Genomic DNA, 23,272 nt, shown 5'->3' on the forward strand with positions numbered 1-23,272 from the left:
CTCCAGCCTCTGCACCCTCCGTTGTATGGCTGCATAGGTCTCTCAGACGTCCTGTGTTGTGTTTGGATAAACCTCTGTTGGAGTATGAATGTCCTTTTTGTTGTATGGTGGAGGGGAGAGATTACTGGGAAAGCTCACTCTGCCATGATGCTGACTCTTCCTTGCCTGGGGCTTGCATCATGGCTTGTCTCATTCCCAATGTCACTTTTGAAACCTTGTCTCACCACAGGTCTATGGATAGTTTCACTTGGATATATTGCACATTTCCAACTTAAAATGTCTAAAATCGATCTGAGCATTGTTATCAAGACCTAAATGCTTCTCTTTTGTAACTGGCACTATCATTCTCCTTGTCAGAAGGGCTCAGTATATCTAAATTATATCTGACACTCTTCCTTACTCCCTCTTTCTTTTTCTTGGTCTTTTGTAACCCTTCTTGAATCAACAACTGTTAGATTTCTTTCATGATTTTCAATGATTTTTCACAGTTTACTTCTAGAACTTTCTAGTGCCTGCCCTGATATTCACAATCTTGTGCAATTCCTTCCTCTTGTGTGTAGACTGGACTTAGTGACTTGCTTCTAGAAGAGAATATAGAAAAAGTCATAGGATGTCACTTCCAATATGAGGCTATAAAAGACTGTGGCTTCTATCATGTTCTCTTTGGCTTTAATTGCTCCCTCTGATGAGGTCAGCTGCCATTTGGAGAGGCTCACAAGCCTAGGACCCGAGGAAGGCCTCCAGCCAACAGCCAGTAAGGAACCGAGCCTTCAGTCCAATAACTCTTGATCCTGACCAACAATCATGTGAGTGAGCCTGGAAGTGGACCCTTCCTCAGTTGAACCGTCATATAAGACTGCAGCTCCCAGCTGACACCCTGACTATAGCCTTGTGAGAGACCCTGAATCAGAAGCCTTAGCTAAGCCTTGCCTGATTCCCATCCCACACAAACAGTGACTTAAGAAATGTGTGGTGTTTTAAGCCACTATGTTTTGGGTTAATATGTTACACAACAATAGATTACTAATACGGTAGTAACCAATAGTTTGATTTATTGCATAACAGCGTTTTTGACAACATTCCCTTTCAGACTTAAAAGGTTAGTCATGCATTGACAATAACAAAACAAAACTCTGGAGCTCCCTCCAGGATAGTATTTTGTGACTGGAAATTCATGGATGCTTAAATATAATTTCTGTTTTGCTGACTATCCTAGAGTCTTAGAAATTAAGCTTCAAAAACCTGAACCTTCTTTGAATTTCTCAAAGAAGTCCAATATGGCAGGATTACTCTTAAACCAGCCACTTTGTGTATATAGATACATTTATCTGCTTATGAACAACATTGTAGAGGTTTAAAACTAATCTTCCTTATATAGAAAAAAAATCACAGATGGTAGGACCAAGTATATGTGATCTGTGTAGGATAAGCTAGAATTAATTTAAGATGTAACAGTTCCAAAGAAAATGTCTCCACCTAGAGAAAAATATAGATTACTCCAAATAATTAATTGGTGTCATATTGAAAGAGTAATAAATTTAATTCTATTGTTCTGAATTTCATCACTTTTCCTCATTGTGTGTGAGCAGATTGTTTTTCATGTGTAAACAGTCCAAAGCAACGTTCTGGGCTGCTTTTGCTGGGTTTCTGTCATTTGCAGTGTCCTACACTTGGGAACATGAACTCTGATTGTATAGATTGTTGGCTGCTTAAAATTCTGTCCAGTCACAAAGGTTTTGCTTGATGTAAAGTCAACAGAGAGATGAGAAAAAGGCATCATTGTGAAAAGTAGGGAGCATATGAAGGACACCAGAGGAACATGGATCCAGAAAGTAAGTGTCATTTGGACTGCAGATGGATACAGCTCAATTCAAATATATGTCTTTATTTACTTTCATGCTTGGGGGACTATGTCTAATATTAGAAAGTAATTCAGGACGTGTTTGAGTGATGGGCATAAAATAGAACACATGAAGGAACAATCAAGAAAGATGACACTCATCTCTACAGGAGCTTCTGCGTGATTGAATATTGGTTTATAACTAGCTTATAGAAAGGATGAGGATCAGTGAGGGTTGTCTTCTTGACCAAACTTCTTTGGACACTCTCCTCCAGGGTTCTATGTTTTGGAACCAGACTTTCTAGCTTATTTTCATCATGATCACCGTTCCTTGATCACCTTTCCCCTCCTTTCAATTAAATTTCCTTTCCTCATGTCTCCTTCATTTCATTTTGGTTCTCTGTGAATTCCAGGGATCCGATAGTACTTCCAGCAAGCATTTCTATGTATTAAGATTATCCTTTTAGAGTCAGTCTTAGCCCTTCTCATCTAATCCAATTGTGGTTTCTTAACAATGAGTCAAATGTATGGAAGAAATTGCTGGAGTTCATCATTATTCATGTTCTCCTCTTTTTACTGGTAACAGAGCAGGAGTACATTCTCCAGACTCCCTTGCAGTCAGTTGAGGCCATATGACTAAGTGTTGGCCAGTGGAATGTGGTCAAAAGTGATACACCTTCCTTTCATGACTGGCCTGTAACCATCCCTCCCTTCTCCCCATAATTCTTGGTGCTCTCTCCTTTTCTCTTTTTTTCTGGATGAATGGAGAAGATTCAGAGTCTCTAGAGAGAAGAAGAGCCCAAGATGGAAGAAAAAGAAGGCTGTCTCTCTAAATGACTGTGTGACACACCTCTTTCTGAAGACCAGCAGTGGACTGTGAAATGAGTATTAAATAAACTTTTCCTGCAGTTAACTCCTTCAATTTGCACATTTTTTTGGTCACAATGTTGATGTGTCTGATTAATACATGAGTGACAGCTTCCATGGCTTGAGCTTTATCATAATGGGAGATATTGTACAGTAAAGTCAATAGATCCCAGCAAAATACTAGCTGGATTGTTAGATAAACCTTCTCCTAGCACCATTCTCATTCCATTCATTTCACAGAGACTAGTAAATTCTCAGATTCACTGATTAAAGCCTCATGCCTTTTATTATCCTTTCTTTACCTTCTAATTTATTGAGTGCAAAGTGTGAAGAAAGTGTGAGGTCTCTGAGGGCAGAAATAATGAGGACCACAAAAAAGAAATGCCAATTATATGATGTGATGTGATGGAGGTGGTAGCTAGTGCTATGGTGGTAATAATATTGTAATATATAAGTTTATCAAATCAATATATTGTACACTTTAAGCTGACACAATGTTACATGTGAATTATATCTCGACAAAGCTGGAAAAAAACTCCCAAGAAACAAAAAACAGAAACAATGAGAAATTTGGACCTGTCCAGTCTGTGATTGGGATAATCCTGCTCTCTAATGGGGAATCAGTTGCTTCCTATGGGAATGCTTAGCATCTGTCTTTGCTTAAACCTTTCATGAATCCAGGTGAGCTGTCCACAGCCTCTATCCATCATTTTTATTTCTTTATGAATATTCCCACTTATGGTGTCACCTTCCTCTGCCCAGGAGGAAACTATGGCCTTGGAGTGACTTTGGAATCCTCTCTCCCCAATAGAAATCACAGATTTGCATTGCTCAGGAGACCACTGATAGAGTTCTTCTTTCCAAATGTCAAATATTGGTATTGACTCTATGACTGTATTATTTTGTGGCTACAACGAGGTCACTGTTGCATGAACATGAACAGTTTTACACCAGTCTCTCCCTCCGCAAATACTGATTTCTTTGCTGTATTGTCTCTCTCTACCACGTTCCCTCTGAAACGGTCTCCTCACTGTCAAATGTCTTTTGAAGCTCTCAAGTAAAGTGCCTACAATATTTCCACAGCACTTTGTACATTCCTCTTATGGCATCTTGGAGTATGGCTGTAGGACAGTGATATCTCTAATCTTTCTGCAGCAGTCTGCATCCTACCTCTGTCAAGCATATAATATACACTTTGTAAATATTTGTGGAATGAATAATTGAAAGTAGGCAGTGGAAGACATGAATGGGTCTCACCTTAAAGCAGTATCACTGATAGGTCCCCAGCATGTACTATAGCACCAGCCTCTTTTAGGAACCATGGTATCCATAGATGCCCCTTTGTTTTTTTGGAATTAAGGTTATCTCTTGCCATTTTGAGAAAGTGAAAGTTAATATCTATCTTTAAATTTTAGTGTTGACTCATCCTCATAGAACTTAAATCCTTTATGAATGACTTAGTCATTTCTTTAGTTTCCTCATGGCTGACTTCATTTCCTGATTTCTCAGGGTGTAGATCATAGGGTTGAGCAAAGGGGAGATGACAGTGAAGGTGACAGAAATGGCAGTATCTGTGGGGAGGGCAGTGAAGGGCCGGGCATAGACATAGATGCAGGGCACAAAGTGCAGGGTCACCACAGTGATGTGTGAGGTACAGGTGGAGATGACTTTCCACTTGCCCTCTCCAGTATGAGATCTTAGCATCTTCAAGATGACCTGTGTAGGATATGAGGAGAAAGAAGAATATAAACCAAATGAGTAACCTACTATTGGAAATCATCAGGAGCTCCAGAGTTAACGTGTCAGTGCAGGTGAGTTTGAACACCTGGGGGACATCACAATAGAAAGTGTCAAGAACATTGGGTCCACAGAAGGGGACGGACAGCAACAGGGAAATCAGCACAATGGAGTAGACAAATTCCCCCACCTGGGAAGCCACAACTAGGCTAGTGCATTGTCCCCTAGTCATGATAGTCATACAATGGAAGGGTTTTGAGATGGCTCTGTAGTGATCAAATGTCATCACAGAGAGAGGAAAACATCTACACTCCAAGATGGTGGAAGAAGTACATTTGCGTGACACAGCCATTGAAGGAGATGGTTTTTCTCTCTGACAGAAGATCAGCTAGGACGTTAGGCGCTGTGATGGAGGAAAAGCAGATGTCAAGAACAGATAGATTGCGGAGCAGGAAGTACCTGGGAGTTGAAGGTGAGATTCAGTGAATTGTAACCATGATGAGCATGTTTCCCACCAGAGTTGTCATGTACACCGAAAATAAGAAGACAAATAAGACCCAGCTCAGCTGTTGTGACTGGATAATTCCCAAGAAAAGAAATTCTTTCACTGTGGTATAATTTCCCTGCTCCATTGGGTCCCAGATCCTTTTTGAAGTATATCTCTGGAAGAAATAACAGTGCAGTTAAAGAATGGGTTAGGGAATCTACTGTTGTCTTGTCTGTCACTTGAGTTTGGTGTTTTCCTGGGGAGGAAGTTCATTTTTTATGTATGCAATTCTGTATGCTGCCAGTAGATGGAATATGACCCTTGTTTTTGACTCAGTCACCCAAACAGGTAGGTTCTATTACTGTGGCCACTGAAACACAGGTGACAAGTCTGTGAACTTATTCAATTCTACTTTTCCTACAAAATATGACACTTAAAATAGTAAAAAATAAGCATGAAGCTGACATGAAGAAGTTTTGTTCACAAAAGACACCATTATGAGAATTAAAAGATAACCTACAAATGGGAGGATATTGACAATACGTATAGTAAGATAAGATTTAAGTTCTAAATATGTAAAGAATTCTACAAATCAGCAAAAAAGATAGACAGCCAAATAGAAAATGGCAAAAGACAGGCAGCAAAACTTTACCAAAGAGGATATTCAAATACCAATTGAACTTCATTAATTATCAGGGAAATGCAAATTAAAATTACAGCAAGAAACTTTTACCTATGTACAAAAATGGCTAAACTGAAAAAGATTAAAAATATGAAATGATGTTGAAGATGTGGAAGAATTGGAACTCTCATAGCCTGCTGGTGGGTGTGTAGAATTGGGATAACCACTTTGCTGTTTGATTATATCTGGTATTGTCGTATATCCATATCCATATCCATATCCATATCCATATCCATATCTATATCTATGTTTATATCTATCTAATCGTCTATCTTAGAATGGATATATATATATATTTTTTCTCTCATTCAATTGTATGTATAGATTGTTCTTAGGATGGAGATCTATCTCCATCTTTAGAATAATCTATTTCACTCTTAGGAAGTATGTACACATGTACATATGTTATGTCCAGCAAAAGGCATATCCTAGAATATTCATAGCAGCACTGTTTGTAATTGCCCCAAATGGTAAATGACACAAATGTCCATCAGCAGCAGAAAAGATAAATATATTGTTAAATTCATACAATGCTATACAGCAATAGAAATGATCTACATACACTACATAAAACAATATAAATGAATCTCACAAACATAATGTATAGTCAGATAATCCAGGCCAAAAACAGTGTGCGTTTACTTATTTTGTTCATATAAAGAACAAAAAATATACAAAACTAAAGCGAATATGACGGAGACTTTTGAGGTGCTGACAGTGTTCTGTTTCTTGATCTGGATACTTGTTACAAAATATATTCAGTTTGTGTGAAAATTCACTGACCTGTACACTCATGTATACTTTTATGTATGTATGTACATTATCCCTAAGTAGAATGTTAAAAATAATTAACATGATGATTATAACATTTTACTCTCATGTCTAAAGAATGACTTTCATTTAAGTGAAATTTAATTGGCCATCCTCTTCATAATGGTTACTGTTATAGTTATGTAGTTACAGACTTTACCAGCTACAACTTGAGGGTTACATTTTTATCCTTTTCTCACCTACAGACTTTAGGTGTCTCAATCGAAATTTGTCTTATTCCAAAGACTTATTCTCTTAACTACTGCAATTATACTTCTTCACAGTGTTGATAAGCCCTTCCCAGAAAATCCTGAAAAGGAAAAGGCTCTGGAATATATTTTCAAATCAAGTGAAATTAGTATACGGATGTAAGAAGCCTTCACATGGTGAGTGAGAGGTGTGGTTGAGAGTGCCTTAGTGTGAGATGATGTCAGAAGTAACTTTGAAAGAAACCAAAACTTTGAAAAAGCAAACTTTGTAGCCTGTAGAGGTACCTCCACCAACAATGTGGATCAACTTCATAGTGCTCCAGTGGCAGGGGAAGAAATGAGTTCTGAATAGCATTTCTTCAAACACGAACTCTCAAAAATAATGGATCTGGTGGGTTCCTACGGATGCTGTCTTTTTACAAAGAGTGGGAAGGATAATTTGAAGGTATAAGATTATGCGCATTATATTGAAACTCATGCACACAAGAGCGGGGGTGGGGAATGAATAAAGAAATATAATTATATGTTTTGCAGGGTCAAAATAAGGATCACGAGGATTTCTTAACAATCACCCCAATGGGGACCATCCTTCAGAAACAAGCTTATCAAGCATCTTGTAAGAACCTACAAACTGAGTGTTATCCCTATACTCCAGCTTCCCACTGAGCAAATGCTTCTCCTTTTTCTCTTTCCTAATATTGAAAAGCCTCTACTCTTGATTGAATCCATAGCAGTTTTAGCAGCATTATTCATATTCAGTAGCACATGTGGACACAGATAAGCTAGCCGTTAAAACTCCTTACTTAAAGCCCCAAACATCCATTTCTAGACAAGAAGCACAGCTGGCCAGGCAGCATGTATTAAATTCAGGAATTGTCATTAGAGTTCTGTTTTTCAAGGCAATCATCCTCCTGAGAGCTGGGGATATCAGCATCTTCTCAACATCTTTGAAATCACTTTCAGCCTCAAGATCCTGCCAAGTAGAATACATCCCATCCCCTGAAGTCAATTGACCTTCTTCTAATATTTTGCAGGCCACACTTCCCCTCTTCCTAGTAGTGAAAATCTATCCCTTTTCTCTGCTTCATTGTGTTTTGGTTTCAATAGGACAATTTCACACAATTGCAGCATTTCTGAAAAATCAGCACTAACAGCTTTCCCATTTCAGAAGTTCACATACACCAACACTAACTGACACCAGCCTTCAAGTGGGAAATTGACCCTCTTATGATGCTCCAACTGCATCTTAGAAGACTTAGGTTCTGGGGACATTCTATGTTTAATGGAAAGCCTACCTTAAGGCTACTGATTTTGTTATTTTCTTCCTTCAAATGGGAAAAGGCAACCTCAGGGCACCATATCATTTGGCTCTTCCACTTTTCCTTACAGTGCTTTGGCCACCTCTAATAATCCCTCAGCAAAAAGCCTAATCATGTAATCAGCAAAAGGAATATCGCTGGGTATGAATATGGAAACTGAGTGGCTAATTCAATGGAGTTCCTGTGGGTGTTATTGTAATGTTATCAAACCTTCCTCCTCTCTCTCCCTCCTCTCCTTTCTTGCTCATCTCACATGTACGTGCAGAGGCATCAGTGCACATTCAGTCCATATCTTTTTCTCTAGGCCGTGCAATAACCCTCTTGGCTTATGAAGAAAATGTTGTGTTAAACCACACCAAGGACTGTGCTGTCTTCTTTCTAACAATAATCGCTTTGCTTTAATGGGCTAGGAAGTAAAGCTTAAATAAAATGGTAGCAATGGGAAAATCAAATCTTTCTGGTTACCATCAGGGTAGCTATCACAGAATGAATGATGTAGAGATATATATGCAATTTCTGTAGAATTCAATATACACATTGTACATATAGAATTATCTTAGTCTACATCTCTGAGATCCACAGGTCCCTTAGAATCTAGGAAGGTAGCATGGTGACAGCTGTTGATATTCATCAGTTTACTTGAGAATTATTTTATGTTATGGGTTCATGGGTACTCAGAGATGTTGATCATTGAAACATTTGATCCAGGGAGCAATATATGAAAGATTAGTTTGATAGGTACATGTGTGACCAGAGCCAGTTGACTTTTCCATGGCTCTTAGCAGCTGAGCTTAAAAAATGATAAAAGCTGATTGAATTGGAAAAAAGTGCAGCCCAGCTTGTGATTTTATGTCATCCAGATAAATGATATAGGTTTATGTAATCAAGTGTAATTCTTTCCCCTTCCCCTGAATTATTGAATCAGATTGTGTTATGTGTTTAAACGTACTTTGAGGATGTTTCAGGGACAGTGATGCAGCAGGAGTTCCTGAGTTCCTGCATCCTTGGGATTATGCTTCTGAGATACAGTGATTCAGACCCCATAGATCTTTGGTGCTATCCAATTCTGACATAGTGATAAAAATCTGATTGAGTGAGTCACAAGAGATAGGAAGGAAAGAAAAGGACACATTTGCATGAAATAGACTATAAATTGGTTTGTGTTATGCATTTTTCATAGGCAATTTCATATAGAAAATCTTAGAGACTTGTGACCAATGCTGAGCAAAGGTAGCAGGACCTTATGAATGGTGACTTGGCAAATGTGGATTATTCTTAACATTTTCATGCTAAGGGAAGTAGGTTAATATTGAAAAAAGTTAGAATTGGTTGACCAGATGACAAGAAATGGCAATGAATTGAGCCAGTTAGTTAATGAATGCTCATGGTGTCATTCCAGATCCAATGTAGAACATAAGTGAAGTTTGTCCCCAACACTCAATATCTTTCGGCTGACTCTGCTTGGGATCTTCTCCATCCTGGGATATCTGATTTCCTGTTCTGATGCCTTATCTCTACTCTAAAAGCCAACGGTATATCTTTGACCCATTACCTTTTTTTTTTTTTTAAGGAAGATTAGCCCTGAGCTAACATCTGCTGCCAATCCTCCTCTTTTTTCTGAGGAAGATTGGCCCTGAGCTAACATCTGTGACCATCTTCCTCTATTTTATATGTGGGACGCCTGCCACAGCGTGGTTGATAAGCAGTGAGTAGGTCTGCATCCAGGATCTGAACCAGTGAATCCCGGGATGCTGAAGGGGAACATGCAAACTTAGCTGCCATGCCACAGGGCCGCCCCCCCATTACCTTCTTTTAATGTGAAACTCTCCTATGCTTTATCTCAACAGCTTCAGGATGACACTTTAAGCTGTAAAAACAACAGGCAAACCTATTATCATGTTTTAATGACAGAAAGCTAGAAATTTTAAGATGAAAGATGCTTTGAATTCCATGTACATTCCAACGTTTTCTACCCCATTAGTTTTCTCCCAATAATGAAGAGTATGGTTCATATAGCAGAGTGTAACAGGTCAATGGGGTTTAGGATTAGGTTTAGGGTAAGAATGTGTATTAGGCGGATCAATAAGGATGATATTAATAATGACATTAGCCTTTCACTGAGAACTTACTATCTGCCAGCCACTGTGTGTTTCACATATTGCATCTCATTTTAGCACTGACAAAAACTCCATGAGATGGGTATTATAACACCTTTGTATAGGTGAACCATGACCTGTGCAGAGATAAAATAATTTGGTCAAGATCACACAGCTAGTGGATGGCAGAGATGGAATTTGCAGCCAAGTCTGTATGACTCTGAAGTTAGAACTTTCAGCTATAATGCTTTACTTTTACCATTCTTTCCCAGATGAAAACACTAGCCTGTATTTCCTCTTCACAAACACCAGCCGACTGAAAATACATTTATTAGAGTTTTAATTTCCTTAAACCTTCCTCTCTCTCTCTCTGGGAAGTGGAAAGTGGGAAGAATGTACATCCTAAATAGTGTAGCCCATCTGAGATTGGCCCTTCTAAGTCCACAACTGGGAAATCAGTTCTTGAATGAGAATTTCTTACTCTTTATGTGGGATCTCTGAGTGTTTGCCCTTGTCTAAACTGATCACAAGACTGTGAATCTGAAATGTCTAGTTCTACATCAGATAAATCGCTTTAGGCTATTATGGGGAATCTTTCAAAGCTTCTTCATTCCTGATAAGAATCCAGAAGGACAGTCACTGTTTACCTTTGAGATTCTCAATAGGTCACAAGCCCATTTGAACTTTAAGAAGAAATAGTCTTAAACTTCGATGGGACATATGTATCCCATCTATATGTGTACTTCAGATGCACTGATTGTGAGATCTTCCTAGAAAACGATTGCAGTTTGGCATAGACAGGTCCAGTAATGTAATAAGTTATATTCAAATGGCATAAGAGCAATCAATGGGGTATCTGAAGACTTATCTCTGTAATTAAGTTGATATGAGATCTTGAGCTAATCATTCTATCTCTAGGCTTCTGTTTATTTACCTCATGAAAAGGAGTTGCATTCAATCAATCTCTTCACTTGCCATATAGTTGTCCTGATTGACACATTGTTACTTTGCTATTTGAATGGAAATACATCAATCAGCTCAATCCTATAACACTAGTTACTTCATGCTTAGCAGAAGCTTAGGTTATCAGCAACCTATTTATGTAACTAGAAAATTAAATTCCCAACTAAGTGTAGTTTGTTTATTGAGCATATATTTGAGTATATAAATAGGACTCTCAGGAAAATAATGATAGGTGTCCTTGGTGATGAGGAGGTTGGAGACTCTTACTCTGTTCCATCACAGAAGGCATGAGTCTTCTCTTCAGTCTCCTCATGGCTGACTTCATTTTCTCGTTCCTCAGAGTGTAGATCAAGGGGTTCAGCAGAGGACTGATAACAGTGAAGGTGACGTAGATGGCTTTCTCCGTGGGGAGGACAGTGAAGGGCCTGGTATAGACACAGATGCAGGGCAAAATGTGAAGTGTCACCACAGTGATGTGTGAGGTGCAGCTGGAGATTGCTGTCCTCTTGCCCACCCTGCTTGAGACCTGAGAATCATTAGAATGACTGTGTAGGACACAAGCAGAAATAAAACCACAGGGTAGTGACTAAGCCACTGTTGGAAACAATCAGGACCTCAAGTGCAAAGGTACAGGCAAGTTTGAAGACCTGAGGGACATCATCATAGAAGCTGTCAAGAACGTTGGGTCCACAGGATGAGAGAGGCAGCAACAGGGAAATCTGGATGAGGGAGTGGACAAAGCCACATACCCAAGAAGCCACAACGAGGACAGTGCATCGCCCCCTACTCATGATGGTCACATAAGTGCAAGGGCTTGGAGTTGGCTATCTAGCAATCAAACACCGTCACAGAGAGAGAACAAATGTCTGTTCTACCAAGGAGGTGGAAGAAAAACAACTGTGTCATGCAGCCTGTATAGGATATGATCTTTATCTTTGACAGAAGTTCTACTGGGATCTTCAGAGCAGTGATGGAGGAGAAGCACATGTCAAGGATGGCTAGATTGGGGAGCAGGAAGTACATTGGTGTGTGAAGGCTAGACTCACAGGTGACAATGACTATGATGAGGAGGTTTCCCAGCAGAGTTGTCTTGTACACAAAACACGAAAAAAGAAATAAGACCAAGCTCAGGTTTTGGGACTAAGTCCAAGAAACATAGTTTCTTTTACCCTGGGGCCATTTTATAACTCCATTGAATCATATTTCTTCTTCTTCATGCAGCTTGGAAAAAATTAAAGTGTTATTTTAGAAAAGGTTTATCTCCCTTAATAGATTCAGGTTGACATAGTCAGGTATTAGGTCCAAAGACTAGTGAGATGTTATGACCACATGAAGAGCAGTTTTGAGGTTATAGCGAATGAGTCCAAAATGACATCTTATTACAGAAGCATGCATTTAATTATTTTTCTTCCGTATATTATAAATATTTTAGAAAATGCATAAAGACCATGTTCTCACTATACAAGTTCCAAGTATCTAAGGTAAACGGTTGGATGTTAAATATTCAGCAACAGACTATTGTGGCATGAGGGATATAAAAATGGATGCAGTTTGGTGTGTGGGTAAGGCAGTGCTTATTTGGTACAACTGGGGTCCTTTGAGGTTCCATAGCAGTGTGGGGTTTTTTCCAGACTGGGTTTTCTATTCAAATCGTTTAAGAACTCCTATGTGCAGAATGTATCTCTTTGGACTGAATTCTACAGGAGCATCTGTCCCTTTCCTAAATTACAAATTTAATGCTATGAAAAATTAGAACATTTTCAAGCCATAAAATTATTCTCTATTTTTCTATTTTTCTTTAGGGTATTTATTTTGTTTCTCTCTTTACTTTAAACTACTTTGGGTACCAAAACCCCTGTGTGCTCAATAGCTCCTCAGCTATGAAAAGAAAAGTGGCAACTCAGAGTTTCTCTTCTGTTCACTGGTCAAATTTCTTTGTTTTTTAAAATTTTTATTGTGGTAACATTGGATTATAACCTTATATAACTGTCAGGTGTACATTATAATATATTTCAAATTCTGTGTAGATTACATCTTGTTCACCACCCAAAGACTAATTATAACCCATTACCACACATGTGAGCCTAATCGCCCCTTTCAGCTTCGTCCTTCCCCTCTTCCTCTCTGGAAACCACCAATCCAATCTCTGTAGCTATGTGTTTGTCATTGTTTTTATCTTCTACTTATGAGTGAGATCATACGGTATTTGACTTTCTTCCTCTGTCTTGTTTCACTTAGCATAATACCCTCCAGGTCCATCCATGTTGTAACAAATGGCCGCATTTCATTATTTCTTATGGCTGAATAGTATTCCACTGTGTATAAATACCACATCTTCTTTATCCATTCACCCCTTCATGGGCACCTAGATTGCTTCCCAGTCTTGGCTATTGTGAATAATGCTGTGATGAACATAGGGGTTCATGTATCTTTATGTATTTGTGTTTTGAAGTTCTTTGGATAAATACCCAGCAGTGGAATAGCTGGATCATACGGTAGATCTATTCTTAATTTTCTGAGGATACTCCATACTGCTTTCCACAGTGGCTGCACCAGTTTGCACTCCAAGCAGCAGTGTACAAGGGTTCCCTTCTCACCATATCCTCTCCAACACTTGTTTCCTGTCTTGTTAATTATAGCCATTCTCACCGGAGTGAGGTGATACCTCATTGTAGTTTTGATTTGCATTTTCCTGATAGCTAATGATGTTGAACATCTTTTCATGTGCCTGTTGGCCATCCATATATCTTCTTTGGAGAAATCTCCGTTCAGATTTTTTGCCCATTTTTTAATTGGGTTGTTGGTTTTTTTTTATTGTTGAGACCTATGAGTTCTTTGTATATTTTGGATATAAACCCTTTATCTGATATATGGCTTGCAAATATCTTCTCCCAATTGTTAGGTTACCTTTTCATTTTCTTGATGGTTTCCTTTGCTGTGCAGAAGCTTTTTAGTTTGATGTAGTCCCATTTGTTCATTTTTTCTGCTTCTCTTGCCCTGTCAGACATGATGTCAAAGAGCGTACTGCCTATGTTTTCTTCTAGAAGTCTCATGATTTCAGGTCTTACATTCAAGTCTTTAATCCATTTTGAGTTGATTTTTGTGCATGGTGTAAGATAATGGTCTACTTTCATTCTTTTCCATGTGACTGTCCAGTTTTCCCAACACCATTTATTGAAGAAACACTCCTTTCTCCATTGTATGCTCTTGGCTCCCTTGTTGAAAATAAGCTATCCATAAATGTGTGGGTTTATTTTTGGGCTCTGAATTCTGTTCCATTGATCTGTGTGTCTGTTTTTGTGCCAGCACCATGCTGTTTTAGTTATTATAGCTTTGTAGTATATTTTGAAATCAGAGAGTGTGATACTTCCAGCTTTGTTCTTTTTCCTCAGGATTCCTATGGCTATTCAGGGTCTTTTGTTGTTCCATATAAATTGTAGCAGTCTTTGTTCTATCTCTGTGAAAAATGTTGTTGGAACTTTGATAGGGATTGCATTGAATCTATATATTGCTTTAGGAAGTATGGACATTTTAACTATGTTAATTCTTCCAATCCAAGAGCGTGGAATATCTTTCCATTTCTTCTTGTCTTATTCAATTTCTGTCAACAATATTTTATAGTTTTCAGTGTATGCATCTTTCACCTCTTTGGTTAAGTTTATTCCTAATAGTTTATTCTTTTTGTTGCAATTGTAAATGGGATTGTATTGTTAATTTCTCTTTCTGCTACTTCGTTGTTAGTGTATAGAAACGCAACTGATTTTTGTATGTTGATTTTGCATCCTGCAACTTGACTGTATTCATTTATTGTTTGTAAAAGATTTTTTAGTGGTGAGGAGAGCCAAGATGGCGCCGTGAGTAGTCCTCTTTGTCTCTCGCCCTTCGAGTCTACAATTATTTGGACACTTATCGCTTGACAAAGGATATCCAGACAGCATCTCAGGACGTCTGAGACACCCAGGCGACTATCCATCGGAAGGCAGATGGACTTTCCTCCAGGAGGATGTGGAAATAGGTGAAAACTCTCCAACCCCGACGGGCAGCCTAGTACCCGCAAGCGGCTTTCTTCCAACGGACGCCCCCAGAGGATCCACACACATCTAGGGCAGGAGCGAGAACACAACAGAGGAGCGACGGTGGAAACAGGTGACCAGAACCCTACCTAAACCCCCCGCAATTACTCCTAAACGCAGAGGGAAACTTTGGAGTTGCACACCTGAGCCCGCGGGGAGAGTCTCTCCCCGCCATTGGCGGGGAGACCCAGCCTAGTGCTCGGGGCGCCTGGAGGGTCCCAGAGAGAGACACGGAGGGCACGGAGGTCTCCCAGCTGCCGTTGCCCACCCCGTGGGACTAGGGATTGCCGGAGATCTCGGAGAGGACTGGGGCTGGGGGAACTTTCAAAGGCCGGTTCTGCGACCCAGAGGGGAAGCGCCGGAGCTCCGCCCGGGCAGCAGACAAAACTCTCTGTCTGCCGTTAGCAGAGGGGCCACGCTGAGCATTCACGGCTCCGGGAGAGACCCGGAGAGAATCCCAGAGGGCGGGGCGACCCCCAGCTGCCATTGCCCGCCCCGTGGGGCTAGGGATTGCCAGAGATCTCAGAGAGGACCGGGGCGGGGGAACTTTCAAAGGCCGGTTCTGCGACCCGGAGGGGAAGCGCCGGAGCTCCGCCAGGCAGCAGACAAAACTCTCTGTCTGCCATTAGCAGAGGGGCCACGCCCAGCATTCAGGGCTCCCGGCAGAGGCCCGGAGAGAAGCCCAGAGGGCGGGGCGATCCCCAGCTGCCGTTGCCCGCCCCGTGGGGCTAGAGATTGCCAGAGATCTCGGAGAGGACCGGGGTGGGGGGAACTTTCGAAGGCCGGTCCTGCGACCCGGAGGGGAAGCGCCAGAGTTCCGCCAGGCAGCAGACAAAACTCTCTGTCTGCCATTAGCAGAGGGGCCATGCCCAGCATTCAGGGCTCCCGGGAGAGGCCCGGAGAGAACCCCAGAGGGCGGGGCGACCCCCAGCTGCCGTTGCCCGCCCCGTGGGACTAGGGATTGCCGGAGATCTCGGAGAGGAGAGGACCGGGGCTGGGGGAACTTTCAAAGGCCGGTTCTGTGACCCGGAGGGGAAGCGCCGGAGCTCCGCCCGGGCAGCAGACAAAACTCTCTGTGTGCCGTTAGCAGAGGGGCCACACTGAGCATTCACGGCTCCGGGAGAGGCCCGGAGAGAATCCCAGAGGGCGGGGCAACCCCCAGCTGCCGTTGCCCACCCCGTGAGGCTAGGGATTGCTGGAGATCTCGGAGAGGACTGGGGCTGGAGAGACTTCCAGAGACCCAGCTTAGTAGCCTAGGGGGAAACCCTACAGGCTCACAGCAGCCTTAGGGAAAGCCTCTGCACAGCACCAGTAGAAGGCACCCAGCCGCCAGCCACAAGGCTGGAAGACCCCAGGGCAAAAGCAGCATAGCTAGGTGTACTAACCACAGACTGTAGAAGATGCCAATAGCTCTCCTGCGACCCATAGAGGACAAGTGAGATTTGGTGGGTGCCGACAGCAACGGAGCGACAAATATAAGTGATCCCACCCCTGGCCGCTGGAAAAGCCCATAACACCGTTGCAGACCCCAAGGAGAGAGCGCATCTAGGTGGGCAACAACAGTAGGCACCTGCAGCCTGAAGCCCCCCTGTGACGGCCCCCACGGCAGAGGAGGGAATCCAAAGGGCCACTGTGGCTACGAAGAGGGGCCCAGGCCCAGTTAGCAACTACGGACAGGGTTCCTGGTTGGTGAAGTATAAACAGCTGCTCCCCCCACCGCAGCAGCTGAAACAAGTGAAAGGAGCAACTAAACTCTATCTCCATGCGGAGGCACAAATCAACAACATCAAGCAATATGAAAAAATACGTTAAATCTCCAGAACAGAAAGAAAGTAACAAATACACAGAAAACAATCCCAAAGAAAATGAGATATATAACGTAAATGATGATGACTTCAAAACAGCCATCATTAAGATTCTCAATGAGTTAAGAGAGAATTCTGACCGACAACTCAACGAGTTCAGGAGCTATGTCACAAAAGAGTTTGATACGATAAAGAAGAACCAAACAGAAATATTGGAAATGAAGAACGCAATAGAGGAGATTAAGAAAAATCTAGATGCTCTGAACAGTAGGGCCGATAATATGGAGGAAAGAATTAGCAATTTGGAAGATGGCAATATAGAATTGTTGCAGGCAGAGGAGGAGAGAGAAGCAAGACTTAAAAGAAATGAAGAAACTCTCTGAGAATTATCAGACACAATTAGGAGATGCAACGTAAGGATTATAGGTATACCAGAGGGAGAAGAGAAGGAGAAAGGGGCAGAAAACCTATTCAAAGAAATAATGGCTGAGAACTTCCCAAATCTGGTGAGGGAGATGGATCTTCAGGTGACAGAAGCCAATAGATCTCCAAACTTTATCAATGCAAGAAGACCAACTCCACGGCATATAGTAGTGAAGCTAGCAAAAGTCAACGACAAGGAGAAAATATTAAGGACAGCCAGGCAAAAGAAACTAACCTACAAAGGAACCCCCATCAGGCTATCAGCAGATTTCTCAGCAGAAACTTTACAGGCTAGAAGAGAGTGGAATGATATATTCAAAAATCTGAAGGACAAAAATCTACAGCCGAGAATTCTCTACCCAGCGAAAATATCCTTCAAATACGATGGAGAAATAAAAACTTTCCCAGATAAACAAAAATTAAGGGAGTTCATTGCCACAAAACCTCCTCTTCAGGAAATCCTCAGGAAAACCCTCATTCCTGAAAAATCCATAAAAGGAAAGGGGCTACAAAACCAAGAGCAGAGGAGATAAGTAGAAGGACAACAACAGAGAGTAGCAGCTCTACATCAGAACAGATTAAACCATGGGACGAGAAACAAAGGAAACTGAAGAAAACCGGAAAACAAGACACAAAACGGTAGTGGTAGGCCCCCACATCTCAATAATCACTCTAAATGTAAATGGATTGAACTCCCCAATCAAAAGACACAGAGTGGCAGGATGGATCAAAGAACAAGATCCAACAATATGCTGCCTCGAGGAAACACACCTCAGCCCCAAAGACAAACACAGACTCAGAGTGAAGGGATGGAGAACAGTACTCCAAGCTAATAATGAACAAAAGAAAGCAGGTGTCGCTATACTAATATCAGACAAGGTAGATTTCAAAGCAAAACAGATAAAGAAAGATAAAGAGGGACAGTATATAATGATAAAAGGGACTCTCCACCAAGAAGACATAACACTTATAAATATATACGCACCCAACACAGGAGCACCAAAATTTGTAAAGCAACTCTTAATAGAACTAAAAGAAGACATCAACAACAATACAATAATAGTAGGGGACCTCAACACACCATTAACACCAATGGACAGAACATCCAGACAGAAAATCAACAAGGAAATAATAGAAGTAAATGAAAAATTAGACCAGATGGACTTAATAGATATATATAGAACACTTCATCCAAAAACAGCAGGTTACACATTCTTCTCAAGTGCACATGGAACATTCTCAAGGATTGACCATATTTTGGGAACCAAAGCAAACATCAATAAATACAAGAGAGTTGAAATAATATCAAGCATCTTTTCTGATCATAACGCTATTAAACTAGAAATCAACTACAAGAACAAAGCAGAGAAAGGTGCAAAAATGTGGAGACTAAACAACACCCTTCTCAACAAACAATGGATCATTGAAGAAATTAAAGAAAAAATCAAATATTATCTGGAGACAAATGAAAATGAGAACACGACATACCAAATCATTTGGGATGCAGCAAAAGCAGTTCTAAGAGGGAAATTCATCGCAATACAGGCTCACCTCACTAAACAAGAAAAAGCTCACATAAGCAACCTCAAACGACACCTAACAGAACTAGAAAAAGAAGAACAAACAAAGCCCAGAGTCAGTAGAAGGAGGGAAATAATAAAAATAAGAGCAGAAATAAACGATATTGAAACAAAAAAGACAATAGAAAGGATCAATGAAACAAAGAGTTGGTTCTTCGAAAGAATTAACAAAATTGACAAACCCCTAGCCAGACTCACCAAGAAAAGAAGAGAGAAATCGCAAATTAATAAAATCAGGAATGACAGAGGAGAAATCACAACAGATACCAATGAAATACAAGAGATCATAAGAGAATACTATGAAAAACTATATGCCAATAAATTGAACAACCTGGAAGAAATGGACAAATTCCTAGACTCCTACAATCTCCCCAAACTGAATCAGGAAGAAATGGAGAATCTGAATAGACCAATCACAAGTAAGGAAATAGAAACGGTAATCAAAAACCTCCCCAAAAACAAGAGTCCAGGACCAGACGGCTTCTCTGGAGAATTCTACCAAACATTCAAAGAAGACTTAATACCTATTCTCCTCAAACTGTTCCAGAAAATTGAGAAAGATGGAGAACTCCCTAACACATTCTATGAAGCCGACATCACTCTGATCCCCAAACCTGACAAGGACAACACAAAGAAGGAGAACTACAGGCCGATATCACTGATGAACATAGATGCAAAAATCGTCAACAAAATTTTGGCAAACTGATTACAGCAATACATCAAAAAGATTATACACCATGATCAAGTGGGATTTATACCAGGGACACAGGGATGGTTCAACATCCGCAAGTCAATCAACGTGATACACTACATCAACAAAATGAAAAACAAAAACCACATGATCATCTCAATAGATGCAGAGAAAGCATTCGACAAGATCCAACACCCATTTATGATGAAAACCCTCAGTAAAATGGGTATAGAAGGAAAGTACCTCAACATAATAAAGGCCATATATGATAGACCCACAGCCAACATCATACTCAATGGACAAAAGCTGAAAGCCATCCCTCTGAGGACAGGAACAAGACAAGGGTGCCCACTTTCACCACTCCTATTCAACATAGTACTGGAGGTGCTGGCCAGAGCAATTCGGCAGGAAAAAGAAATAAAAGGAATCCAAATAGGTAACGAAGAAGTAAAACTCTCGTTGTTTGCAGACGACATGATCTTATACATAGAAAACCCCAAAGAATCCACAGAAAAACTATTAGAAATAATCAACAACTACAGCAAAGTAGCAGGGTATAAAATTAACGTGCATAAATCAGTAGCGTTTCTATACACTAACAATAAACTAACAGAAAAAGAACTCAAGAATTCTATCCCATTCACAATTGCAACGAAAAGAATAAAATACCTTGGGATAAACTTAACCAAGGAAGTGAAGGATCTATACAATGAAAACTACAAGACTTTCTTGAAAGAAATAGGTGATGACATAAAGAGATGGAAAAACATTCCTTGTACATGGATTGGAAGAATAAACATAGTTAAAATGTCCATACTACCTAAAGCAATATACAGATTCAATGCTATCCCAATCAGAATCCCAAGAACATTCTTCACAGAAATTGAACAAACAATCCTAAAATTCATATGGGGGAACAAAAGACCACGAATTGCTAAAGCAATCCTGAGCAAGAAAAACAAAGCCGGCGGAATCACAATCCCCGATTTCAAAACATACTACAAAGCTACAGTGATCAAAACAGCATGGTACTGGTACAAAAACAGGTCCACAGATCAATGGAACAGAATTGAAAGCCCAGAGATATAACCACACATCTATGGACAGCTAATCTTCGACAAAGGAGCAGAGGGCCTACAATGGAGAAAAGAAAATCTCTTCAACAAATGGTGCTGGGAAAACTGGACAGCCACATGCAAAAGATTGAAAATTGACCATTCTTTTTCACCACACACCAAAATAAAGTCAAAATGGATCAAAGACCTAAAGATTAGGCCTGAGACAATAAGTCTTTTGGAAGAGAATATAGGCAGTACACTCTTTGACATCAGTTTCAAAAGAATCTTTTCGGACACTGTAACTCCTCAGTTGAGGGAAACAATAGAAAGAATAAACAAATGGGACTTCATCAGACTAAAGAGCTTCTTCAAGGCAAGGAAAAACAGAATTGAAACAAAAAAACAGCTCACTAATTGGGAAAAAATATTTACAAGCCACTTATCCGACAAAGGGTTAATCTCCATAATATACAAAGAACTCACACTGCTTAACAACAAAAAAACAAACAACCCGATCAAAAAATGGGCAGAGGACATGAACAGACATTTCTCAAAAGAAGATATGAATATGGCCAATAGACACATGAAAAGATGTTCATCATCGCTAATCATCAGGGAAATGCAAATCAAAACTACACTAAGATATCACCTTACCCCCGTTAGATTGGCAAAAACATCCAAAACCAAGAACGACAAATGTTGGAGAGGTTGTGGAGAAAGAGGAACCCTCATACACTGTTGGTGGGAATGCAAACTGGTACAGCCACTATGGAAAACAGTATGGAGATTTCTCAAAAAGTTAAAAATAGAAATACCCTATGACCCAGCCATCCCATTACTGGGTATCTATCCTAAGAACCTGATAACAGATATCTCAAGAGTCCGTTGCACCCCTATGTTCATCGCAGCATTATTTACAATAGCCAAGACGTGGAACCAGCCTACATGCCCAGAAACTGATGATTGGATAAAGAAGATGTGGTATATATACACAATGGAATACTACTCAGCCATAAAAAAAGACGAAATTGGCCCATTCACAACAACGTGGATGGACCTCGAGGGCATTATGTTAAGCGAAATAAGTCAGTCAGAGAAAGACGATCTCTATATGACTCCACTCATAGGTGGAAGTTAGTATATTGAGAAGGAGATCTGATCGGTGGTTACCAGGGAAAAGGGGGGGTGGGGGGAGGGTACGGAGGGGGTAGTGGTGTACCCACAACATGACTAACAAAAATGTACAACTGAAACCTCACAAGCTTGTAATCTATCATAATATTAATAAAAAAAAATAAATAAAAAAAAAGATTTTTTAGTGGATTCATTAGGGTTTTATGTGTACAAAATCATGTCATCTGCAAATAGTGGCAGTTTCACTTCTTTTCCTATTTGGATCACTTTATTTCTTTTTATCTCCTGATTGTCCTGGTTAGGACTTCCAATATTATGTTAAATAAGAGTGATGAAAGTGGGCATCCTTTTCTAGTTCCTGCTATTAGAAGGTTAGATTTCAGTTTTTCTCCATGAAGAATGATATTAGCTGTGGGTTTGTCATATATGGCTTTCATTAGTTTGAGGTAGTTTCCTTCTATATCCATTTTATTTAGAGTTTTTATCATAAATGGTTACTATATCTTGTCAAATGCTTTCTCTGTGTCTATTGAGATGATCATGTGGTTTTTATTCTTCATTTTGTTAATGTGGTATATCACGTTGATTGATCTGTGGATCTCGAACCATCCCTGCATCCCTGGAATAAAACCCACTTGGACACGATTTATGAGCTTTTTAATGTATTGTTGTATTTGACTTGCTAGCATTTTGTTGAGGATTTTTGCATAGATGTTCATCAGTGATATTGGTCTGTCGTTTTCTTTTTTTCTGTTGTCCTTATCTGTTTTGGTATCAAGATATTGTTGGCTTCGCAGAATGAATTAGGAAGCCTCCTCTCCTATTCATTTTTTTGGAATAGTTTGAGAAGGATAGTATTAAGTTTTCTTTGAATGTTTGGTAGAATTCACCAGGGAAGTCATCTTGTCCTGGACTTTTATTTTTCGGATGTTTTTATTGCTGTTTCAATCTCCTTCCTGGGGACTGGTCTATTCAAATTCTCTACTTCTTCTTGGTCCCCTTTTGAAGGTTGTATGATGTTAAGAATGTATCTATTTCTTCCAGATTATCCAATTTGCTTGCACATAGCTTTTCATAGTATTCTCTTATAATCTTTTTTATTTCTGAGATGGCTGTTGTAATTTCTCCTCTTTCATTTCTGATTTTATGTAGTTGGGCCTTCTCTCTTTTTTCTTGATGAGTCTAGCTAAAGTTTTGTCAATTTTGTTTATCTTTTCAAAGAACCAGGTCTTTGTCTCATTAACTTTTTCTAGTGGTTTTTTTCGTCTCTTTCGGTTATTTCTGCTTTGATTTTAATTATTTCCTTCCTTCTGATGATTTGGGGCTTAGTTTGTTCTTTTTTTTCCTCATTCCTTTAGGTGCACAGTTAGATTGTTTATTTGGTATTTTCCTTGTTTGTTGAGGTGGGCCTGAAGTGCGATAAACTGCCTTCTTAGAACCACTTCTGCTGTATCCCATAGATTTTTGGTATGTCATATTTTCATTTTCATTTGTATCC

This window comes from Equus caballus, chromosome 12 (genome assembly GCF_041296265.1).
Source record: "Equus caballus isolate H_3958 breed thoroughbred chromosome 12, TB-T2T, whole genome shotgun sequence".
Classification (NCBI taxonomy): domain Eukaryota; kingdom Metazoa; phylum Chordata; class Mammalia; order Perissodactyla; family Equidae; genus Equus; species Equus caballus.